Genomic DNA, 11,561 nt, shown 5'->3' with positions numbered 1-11,561 from the left:
CTTTCTTCATTTTAAGTCTGAATTTGGCAATAAGGAGTTCATGATCTAAGCCACAGTCAGCTCCCAGTCTTGTTTCTGCAGACTGTATAGAGCTTCTCCATCTTTGGCTGCAAAGAATATAATCAATCAACTTGATTTCGTTGTTGACCATCTGGTGATGTCCATGTGTAGAGTCTTCTCTTGTGTTGTTGGAAGAGGGTGTTTGCTATGACCGGTGTGTCTCTTGGCAGAACTCTGTTAGCTTTTGCCCTGCTTCATTCTTCTGTACTCCAAGGCCAAATTTGCCTGTTATTCCAGGTATCTCTTGACTTCCTACTCTTGCATTCCAGTCCCCTATAATGAAAAGGACATCTTTTTGAGGTGTTAGTTCTAGAAGGTCTTCATAGAACCGTTCAACTTCAGCTTCTTCAGAATTACTGGTTGGGACATAGACGTGGATTACTGTGATACTGAATGGTTTGCCTTGGACTTGAACAGAGATCATTCTGTCATTTTTGAGATTACATCCAAGTACTGCATTTCAGACTCTTTTGTTGACTATGAGGACTACTCCACTTCTTCTAAGGGATTCTTGCCCACACTAGTAGATATAATGGTCATCTGAGTTAAATTCATCCATTCCAGTCCATTTTAGTTCACTGATTCCTAAAATGTCAATGTTTACTCTTGCCATCTCCTGTTTGACCACTTCCAATTTGCCTTGATTCATGGACCTAACATTCCAGGTTCCTATGCAATATTGTTCTTTACAGCATTGGACTTTAATTCCATCACCAGTCACATCCACCACTGGACGTTGTTTTCGCTTTGGCTTCATTCTTTCTGGAGCTATTTCTCTGCTCTTCTCCAGTCGCATATTGGGCACCCACTGACCTGGGGAGTTCATCTTCCAGTGTCCCATCTTTTTGCCTTTTCACACTGTTCATGGGGTTCTCAGGGCAAGAATACTGAAGTGCTTTGCCATTCCGTTCTCCAGTGGACCATGTTCTGTCAGAAGTCTCCACTAGGACCTGTCCATCTCGGGTGGCCCTACGTGGCATGGCTCATGGTTTCATTGAGTTAGACGAGGCTGTGGTCCATGTGATCAGTTTGATTAGTTTTCTGTGATTGTGGTTTTCATTCTGCCTGCTGCTGCCGCTAAGTAGCTTCAGTCGTGTCCGACTCTGTGCAACCCCATAGATAGCAGCCCACCAGGCTCCCCCGTGCCTGGGATTCTCCAGGCAAGAACACTGGAGTGGGTTGCCATTTCCTTCTCCAATGCAGGAAAGTGAAAAGTGAAAGTGAAGTTGCTCAGTCATGTCCGACTCCTAGCGACCCCATGGACTGCAGCCTACCAGGCTCCTCCATCCATGGGATTCTCCAAGCAAGAGTACTGGAGTGGGGTGCCATCGCATTCTGCCTGCCCTCTGACAGATAAGGATAAAAGGCTAATGGAAGCTCCCTGATGGGAGAGACTGACTGATGGGAAACTGGGTCTTCTTCTGATGGGTGGGGCCATGCTCAGTAAATCTTTAATCCAACTTTCTGTTGATGAGTGGGGCTGTGTTCCCTCCCTGTTGTTTGACCAGAGACCAAACTATGGTGGAGGTGATGGAGATAATGGCACCTCCTTTAAGAGGTCACGTGCACACACTGCCACACTCAGTGCCCCCGACCCTGCAGCAGGCCTCCACCGACCCACGCCTCTGCTGGAGACTGCTGGACACTCCCGGGCAAGTCTGGGTCAGTCTCTCATGGGGGCACTGCTCCTTTCTCCTGGGTCAGCTGGTGCTAGTGGTAAAGAATCCACCTGCCAATGCAGGGTACACAATAGACATGGGTTTGATCCCTGGGTCCAGAAGAGACCCTGGAGCAGGGAGTGGCATCCCACTCCAATATTCTTGCCTGGAAATTCTGTGTGCAGAGGAGCCTGATGGGCTATAGTCCATGGGGCCGCAGAGACACGACTGTGCATGAACGCACATTCCGGGGTCCCTCTATTGATATGGCCTCAGCTGCTAGAGACAAGCTAGAGTTTGTCACGCCTTGTTGGCGGCACTTCGAGGTATGCAGGGCCTTGGTTCTCTGATCAGGAATCGAAACCACGCTGGACCACCAGGGAAGCCCTCCTAGAGCCTGTCAGGTCTGTGAATGTGTAGGTTTGGATGGAATTACTAAAAGCTGAGGATTCTGCAGTTTTCAGTACAGCAGTTGTATGGCTGGCTACCAGTAAGAAGTATGAAGCATATCTCAACATCAGTCTAACAACAGAAAACACGAGAATTTTTTGTTTGATGAACTTTTAACAAAACACTTCCAGGACGATAAATAATTCTATTCGGAGAGGTAACTATAAATGCTCGCACAGATACGGAAGACCTTCTTACATACTGTAGTAGCAATTACTCTGTAATTATTATTGACTTGTCTCAAGTTGCTTCATGTTCCTAATGCCTTCTAATACATCATCAAAAATTCTACTATTCCAAAGCATGCCAAAGAAAGAAAAAGGTTAGGAACCACCACCACAGTCATCTCAAACATAAGTAGAGCACCCACATGTGAATACTGGGCTTGGTTATATGAAGGAATAATCAAGGAAAATGAACTCACAGTCTGTGCTTTGAAGAATTTACGTTCAAGAGAAGAAAACAAGATAAAGCCATAAGGACCTTTAACAACAAATAAAAAGTGGAACTTCCTCGGTAGTCCAATGGTTAGGATTTTCTGCTTTTAATACCAGAGGGTTTGATTCCTGCTTGGGGAGCTACCATGCCACACAGCACAGCCAAAAAATAAAATATAAAATAGCAATAAGAATAACAAAATAATTTTAAAAAGAAATATTTTAAAAAATAAAAACAAGTGAATTATAGATACATATTTTAATATAATTAAGGGCCATATCTAAAAAATTACAAAAGAATTACAGAATAAACATACTTATCAAATGAGGCTTTATTAAATTCTACCCTTCATTAACAACTACTACATTTAACAGATGGATGTAAGCAAGATAAAGAAAAGTAGATTTATCATAGGTTGTTCAAAAAAGCAAACTTAGGTGCAAAGTATTAAGTCTTAAGCTAATTTTAATATAGGAGGACATTTCTTAGGTAAATATAGCCAGTTATAGACACATCAGTTTTAGAAAAAGTAGATATGATAATTGAAGCTAAGAGAAGATAAAACTGGGACATATAAAAGACAGGACAGTAATAAAATGCCATATATATTTTAAAGTTAGAAACTTTACTATACTGGGAAAAGTCTTTTGGTCAACAAATGCAGCACCATGTATAAGTAATGTCTTAACACTGCACCTCCACTTCAAGGATTAGAGATCTTGAAACTGAACCATTAGAAAGTGTCCAAAATGAAGCATAAAGAGAAGACAGTAAAGAAAACGGAGCATGTAAGAGCTGTGAGGTGATGTCAAATTGTCAAGCACACGTGAGATTGGAGTCTCATAAGTAAGAAAAGAGCGAAAACAGGGATGAAGACACATTTGAAGAAACAATGTTCATAATTAATGAAAAATTACAAACCGTTGATCCAAGAAACTCAGAGAATCTCAAGAAGGGTATTAGAACTTACACACACGTACTCCTGGACAGGTCACAGACAAACGACTGAAAAGAGAAAAGACAAAGAGAAAATTTCTGGAAAAACAATGACATTCAGAAGAACAAAGATCCTAAAGAGTCTACCCCCCAAAAACTACCAGAGCTAATAAGTGAATTTAGAAGGGTTACATAAACAAGGTCAATATCTCAGCATTCTTTTTTACTAATGGCTATTGTAATTTAAAAATGGTTTGTTAAACTTCTTTGATGAAACATTAAAAGCAATGTGCAAGTAAATAGTCAACTTTGCAGAGGCATAATTCCTCTAAGACACTATAAAAGTTTTATGTACTCTAATCTGGATGACAATAATAAATGATTTAAAGCAGTATTTCTCATTCTGGGGCCTTTGGATCATGAGAAGCCTGTGAAAGTAATACAATTTCAATTATAGAAAGGCCATTGTCTACTTTCCAGCACAAGCTAAAGTATCAACTCGTTTTGAACTAGACCTCACTTTGGATACAATGGTTACTTAATTTGAATATGAAGTCTTTGTGTTCTTCTCATTTTTAATTTTAACCTTGACATAGTTTTAGATGGTTAGAAATGATAAAAGAATTTCTCTATATTTTAATCTTTATCCATATTCCTGATGCCCTGAATATTAGCACTTACATTTTCCTTACCATTCTCTCTCCCCGTATGTGTGTATGGAAATATGTATATACACATACAGGTATATATATATGCATGTGTGTGTGTGTAAACTCTCTCAGAGTAATTTGCAGACATAACTCCCTTTTTTAGTGTGTATTATTTTCCAAAATGACATTCTCTTCCATAATTATAGGATAATTATTAAAATCACCAAATAAACATTGATACAATACTATTGTTTAAACTATGAATCTTATTTGAATTTTGCTTATTGTCCAGTTAATAGCCTTTATAGGAAAACTTTTAAAATCTGACCCAGGATTCTATTTACATGCTTTATTAAATTTTCAAGTCTCTTTAAATCTGGAGAAAGTTTCTGAATATTTTTTCATCATCTTGACACTGTGAAGAACACAGATGATTTATTTTGCTCAGTTGGTTTTATCTGATGTTTTCTCTTTACTAGATTCAGGTTATACATTCTTGGGAGTAACACAGAAAGCAGTGTTGTATCCATCTCAGTGCATTGTATGCAGAGGAAAAATGCTAACTCTGCATTCCATTTCTGGTTGACTTTGATGGCTTGGTTAAGGTGGTGGCTGCTGGGTTTCTCCTCTTTAAAGTTACAATTAATTAATTCCCAAGATATTAGTATCTTTGGAATAATAAAGAAATTTTAATATAAAATGTTTATTCATAAGCATTGACAAATAGAAAAATAATAACTATAGTTTGGTACACATAATTTCTCAAGGCATGCCTTGGATGAGGGGTGATTGAGGGGGTAATAAAAAGATTATACACTATTGCCTTATAATGTTATTTTAATCTCTGATTAACAAAAGCTTGTGGCAGCATCTTTAGTCTGTTTATGATGTTTATTAAATTCTGTAGACCATTCTCTATGAATGCACAGAATAAAAATCTCATTCATAGTAATCAACTTTGTTCAAAGGACAATCAGCTAATCGGTTACAGGTTGAAAATTTTTTTTAAAAGGTCACAATGAAGTATTTTGAATACTCGCACATCTTAAAACACATTCATTCCTGCAAATTAATTTTTGCTGCTGAGAGGTTTTTTTTAATCCTTTTGTATTAATTTTTAAAGATCAGGCAATATGCAGGACTGTAAATAAAAATTTGGTTATAAAAAGTAACCATTAACAATGTCTGATAGTTTCTGTTGACAAATATTTCAACAGGGTTCACACAGTGGAAGCTGTAGAGTCAGGGAGTTTTAGAAGCTGACAGGGTAAACAGGCTCCTTGAATTCATCATTCAGTGAGTCCTTTTTTTGTTTTTCCCTTTCTTTCCTGAGCAGGTCTGTGAAGAGGAAACTTTTTCATGTTGCTTTTTCTAATTGGAGGATAACAGCTTTACTGTGCTGTGTTGGTTTCTGCCATCCATCACCACGAATCCGCGGTGAACGTGTACACACGTGTACACACCCCCACCTCCCTGGGCCTCCGTCCCACCCTACACCTCTAGGTCATCACAGAGCACGCGGCTGAGCTCCCTGCTACAAGGCTGTGAAGAAATTTCAAGTTACAACGTGAACAAGGTTGAACAGTTACTCGGAGCATTAGCCTAAAAGCGGGGCTTCCCAGCGGGTCAGCTGTAAAGAACTCCACACACTAGCAGCAGCCTAAAGAAATGGGCCCAGACTAGAGCCCAGGGTGTGCAACAGTGTTAAAGCTGTTGTTGTTCAGCTGCTCAGTCGTGTCTGTTTTTTGACCCCACAGACTGAAGCCCGCCGAGCTGCTCTGCCCATGGGATTCTCCAGGCAAGAAGACTGGAGCGAGCTGCCACGCCCTTCTCCCAGGGATCTTCCGGACCCAGGGATCAAACCCGTGTCTCCTGCATTGCAGGCGGATTCTTTATCACAGAGCCATCTGGGAAGCCCAGGGTTAAATTTGGGATATAAAAAATGCTGTGTAAGGTAGGACGGCAAGTATCCTCTAGAGGAATGTTAAGATTTAGTGAGTAGACACAGTTTAAGCTGGGCCTAAATTTTGCTATGTAGATAACTGGTAAAGGAGAAGGAGGACATTCCTGGAATGTGTGAGGCTATTAAAAAGAATGGAGATGCATACGGGGTGGAGACCAGAAGGCTGATACTAAATTTTAAAATTTACATTGTAAAAGTAGTACATTGATTTTCACTATAAAAATTGAAGATATATTAAAGGCATGCTCTTTTTCTCCTTGAAAGCTAAGTTTCTAAAAGTGAGATTAAAAAAAAAAACATATAAGTAAAAGTGAGATCAAAGGTTTTCTGTATTTCAATCTTTAGATTATTTTCTAAAGAAACTGTCAGAATCTCCAGTAATTCTATAGGGCATGAAAGGGTTTCTTTGTATTCTAACCGACACAGTTTTTTATCTTTCTAACTTTTCCTAATCTACAGAGTGAAAAAGAAGTGCTGCTTTCGTTTTTATTTCTCTGATTAATAGGGAGGTGGATCAACTCCAAATATGTTTATACTTTATCTCCTACAGTTTTTTAGGAAAATGTTATTCTTAGTTTCTTTTGTTTTATAGGAGTTTAAAATGGGTTTTATAGTCAAATAAACCTATCTTTTCAATGGAAATTTTTGGGTTTTGGGGCCTGTTTGGTAAAGATTCCGTCTACCCAAGATTAAAAAAAAAAAAAATCTTCCTAACTTTTTTTCTTTTACTTTTGGAGTTTGTTTTAACCAAGAGATCTTTATTTTTGTACACTGGTGAGTTGACTCATTTTTTTTCCCCAAACGGAAAGCTAACTATCCCCTACACAATCTGCCGGAAAGGCTATCTTTTCCTTACTGTTTTGAAATACCATGTTTGTCATATGTTAAGCTGTCACATATCTGTAACCATATCTGGCTTCTCTATTTTGTTCCATTGATCTCTTTGTGAACTTGTTCAGATACCTCCTTGCTGTAATTACTATAGCTTTACTGTAGGTTTTTGGGGTCTTGTAAGGCAAATCCCCCTTATAATTATTCTTTCTCACTTTTGGGGGTGGGAAGATACTCTTCCTGATGATTGTCAGATTCAACTATTCTAGTTATTAAAAAAACACAGAATTTACAGGGTAATTTGAAGAGAACTGAAACATCAGTATCTGATCTTTCAATCTAGGACCAGGGTATTTACTTATGTTTCTTTTTTATATGACTTTCAGTAAAATTTAGTAGTGTCATTCATGTGGGAGTTAGTGATATCTTGCTAATAAGTATAAGTAGATGTCCAAAATCTAATTATGGGAAACAAAGAAATGAGGATGAAGGTATCAGTGTTCTTCAGCTTTGCTGCTGTAACAAATGATCCAAACGTCTCAGTAACTTTCAACAATCACCTTTCTTTCTGGTTCACATCGCACATTGGCAGTTGTACAGAGCTGTGGCTTGGCTGCGCTTGGCTCCATCCGTCTTTTCACCCTAAAACTCAGGCTGAAGAAGTAGAGGAGAAAGAGTAAGAGACAACCATAAAGGCTCTAGAAGATTCTGATAGAACACAGAGTGTGTTTTTTTCTTCTCATAATCCATTGACCACAGCAAGTCACGTGGCCAACCCCAATGTCAATGGGGCCAGGGCAGTCACGTGGCGGTGCTGGGTGGATGTTTAGCCTTCCTGCAGAGGAGGGGGTACATGGATAACCGGGGACAATAATACAATCTGCCACAGTATCCTCAGGAAAAGGAATTATGTAAGGGAATTCAACACTCTATAAATGCTTAAAACTTTGGAACGTCCAGAGTAAAGTGGAAAATTTTTCAGAATATGAGGGAGGGAAAAGGGGAATGCCAGGAAGTATAAATATGAGACTTTCACGAGAAGACAAAAATATGTTCCACCGTGCAGGAAAAGTTAACTCACTGCTCGACCTTCTCAGGTTCCAGCAGAGACTCAGGGATGGGCGGTCAGGCTGGGAACGAGAGTGGGTGTGCTGGGCAGATGACTCCTCTGGATTCCCTCTCATCGCCTTTCTCTCTGAATTCCATCTGGGAAGGACGCCATAGGGTAGCACTCTGTTACTGACTCAGGGCCAAGGCCAGGCATTGTGAAGAGATTGGCATAAAGGTGCAGAAATTCTTGAGATGACTGTTTTATGTTTGGTTTGATGATAAGGTATTATGTTCAGTTAAATAATCTATACTACCAAGTCTTAACGTTTATCAAGATGCTAATTAATAGTTAGATCTTAAAACTTAAGTAGTAAACCAGAACTTGTATTACTTAGTATAATATTATAGGAAGGAAAGCTATTTATTCAGAAATTTGGGTTTTTTTTGAGCACGTATTATGTCCAAACACTATTCTAGGCACTGAGGATGCAGTCAACTTTCTACTTTAGGTGCTTGCTTTCTGGGGAAGAGTGCGTAAGGGTAGAGAGAGAGGTAAATATATACATGCATACATGTAAAATATATCAGGTGGTTACAGATGCTATAAAGAAAAAAGTGGCAGGGAGATGAAATGGGAATGGTTTTCAGGGAGGACCTCTTTAATAAAGTGATATATCAGTGGGGAGTTTTATAAACAGACAGCGTGATGTAGATGGCTACCTCGAGGCAAATATACAGTGGCTGTCAGCAAACACTACCCTAAGCCCAGACAAGCACCAGCAAGGAGGCCAGTGAACCGAGTAAGCAAGTCAGAGGGGCTGAGATACGGCCAGAGAAGCAGGCAGGAGCTAGGACCTGCAGGACCTTCAGATCTTGGTAGAGAGTTTGGATGGTGGTGTTAGAGCCTTTTAGAACTTGTTTTTTTTTAAAAAGAGCAGTACTCTGGCCAAATCAAAGATACTGCCTTACTCACTGCCCTTCTGTCATAAGTGTATATAAGTGTCCTTGTGGTAGACCAAAGTAGCGAGCAGGGACGTAAGAATATAGTGCATATTGCACTTTAAAAACCAGTACTTTCAGTTTGCATTTAAACTTTTTATACCAGGATTCCCTGTAAATGCCATATGACAGGTAGATTTTGGTTTGATCAAAATGCCATTATTTTAGCTAAAAAAAAAAAAAAACTAGGTTTATTTTTCTTTTTAAAAATAATTTAAAAAGGATCCTCATGACCCCTTCCCAATGAGTAGAAATAAGGCACTCTTTCAGATCATGTTCAATTGAATGAGGATGAGATGGAGCCAGAAGTGGTTGTCACATAAATAGAATTTATACCAACAGAGTTGTAAGCTTACTTCAATTGTTGAAATTAATTTGTTTTCAGACTTCAGAATCTGATTTTTGGAGTACAAGAAGCTTGATGGAAAAAGCAATTGAATGCAATCAGCCTGTCTTTATGTGCTTAGTTTAAAACTGTTTAGGCTGTCGTGTGTGATATGAATCAGAGAGACTCGGTAAACGTTCCTAAGAACACCTAGATGCTCACCTTCAGGGATGTGTAACTGCCTGCAAAATTCAGACTGAAACAAGCAAATTTAGAATAAAAGGGAACACTGAATCGTTGCATTTTCACGTTTCTGAGGCTTTCGCCAGGTGATGGCTTCACTGGAGAGTCACGAGAGAGAAGAAAACAGGTCTTGGCAGATGGTCAGTTATTTGAGGTCAATGTAAGGTCGCTCATGTACAGGAATCGAGAAGCATTTTATTTATTTTCAGGGAAGTCACTAGTTTTACAGTGTTTTTCAACTTGGACATTATAATGGCAGTAACAGAGTGAAGAGAATACATCCCATCAGTTTAGGAAAAATTATCATTCAAGTATTTGAAATGCCAGTAATATTTGATTGTGACTAACTTTATGGTATAAAATAGCTTTTCTGCAAATAAAGGCTAAAATAGGCTTGAAGACGTGAGAAAATGTGAAGATTTATAAAGAGAGCTTTAGTAATTAAAGCTGTGATACACTTTCTTAAATATTGACCTTCATATCACTAGCCTTAAATAGACAATCCAGAAACAGCATTCATTCTATGCTATAATTTGCAATATAATTAAGGTAGCATTCAAAAATCACCGAATCAGTGTCTAGTAAACTATGGAATACAAAATACACATAAAAAAAAAAAAACAAACACCAAGAGCTTTCCTACATAACAACATTTCCTAGAAAGGCAATTATCTGCATTTGGCAAATAATAACTTTGGCTCTGCCCTTCCAATAGCCAAATGTATTATTATGTTCATGGCATTGACTATAATTTTCTGCACAATCTTAAATAATAGTGGTGCTAGCCTGTCTTGTCCCATCTTCTAATGGAGATGTATCTAAGGTTGTTCTGTGGAGTGTGGTTTAAGATAGGATACTCTAACAAGCCAAGGGGACTTCCTGGTGGCTCAGATGGTAAAAAACTGCCTGGAGATGCAGGAGACCTGGGATCTCTGAGTTGGGAAGATCCCCTGGAGAAGGGAACACCAACTCATTCCAGTATTCTTGCCTGGACAAGACCATGGACAGAGGAGCCTGGCAAGCTGTAGTCCATGGGACTCCAAAGAGTCGGCCATGACTGAGCAACTAACACTTCCACTTTGACAACATGCCAAGGGAAAAATCCTTATATTCCTGGTTTGTGGTGGTGGTTTAGTTTCTTAGTCATGTCGAACCTCATCACCTTATGGTGGGCAGACCGCCAGGCTCCTCTATCCAAGTTTACCAACAGCTATAATTTTCTCTCCCTTCCATGAGAGAGGAGAGTCTTTGCTACATCCCCATAGTTTAGAAAGTGTCTGGTACAGGTGGGCACTCAATAAATGCTTGGTGAGTAAATGAGAAGTTATTAAGAGGATTGAGTCAAGAAGACATGTGATGTGTCTATAAAATTATCTGGAAAAAGTTTGAGATCTTAAGAATAATTTATCTAACAATATTGGAATTATACCTATATCAAAGTTGTATTAGAAAAAATATATCCATTTTCTTAAAAGTAAGTGAATATTTTGATAGTTTGTACAATTAAGTTGCCTTTAAAATGCATAAAGATCTTTAAACTGTTTTTTTTGGCTGTTCTGGGTCTTCACTGCTGCGCGGGGACTACTCTTTCCTGCTGTGTGTGGGCGTCTCGTTGTGGTGGCTTTTCTTGCTGCGAAGCACAGGCTCTGGGGCATGTGGGCTTCGGTCCTTGTAGCATTTGGGCCCAGCACTGGTTCTGTGCAGACCCTAGCGTATGCAGGCTTTAGTCCCTGTAGCATTCGGGCCCAGCACTGGCTCTGTGCAGGCTCTGGGGCGTGCAGGCTTCAGTAGCTGTGGTGCACCGGCTTAGTTGCTCCATGGCATGTGGTATCTCCCCAAACCAGGGATAGAACCCACGTCTCCTTAATTGGCAGGCAGATTCCCATCCACTGTAACCCCTGAGAAGTCCTAAACTGATCATTTTGAAAAATAAAGACAAAAAACCAACTTGTCTGATT

This window comes from Bos mutus, chromosome 10 (genome assembly GCF_027580195.1).
Source record: "Bos mutus isolate GX-2022 chromosome 10, NWIPB_WYAK_1.1, whole genome shotgun sequence".
NCBI lineage: Eukaryota > Metazoa > Chordata > Mammalia > Artiodactyla > Bovidae > Bos > Bos mutus.
Note: the sequence above shows the minus strand (reverse complement) of the source record.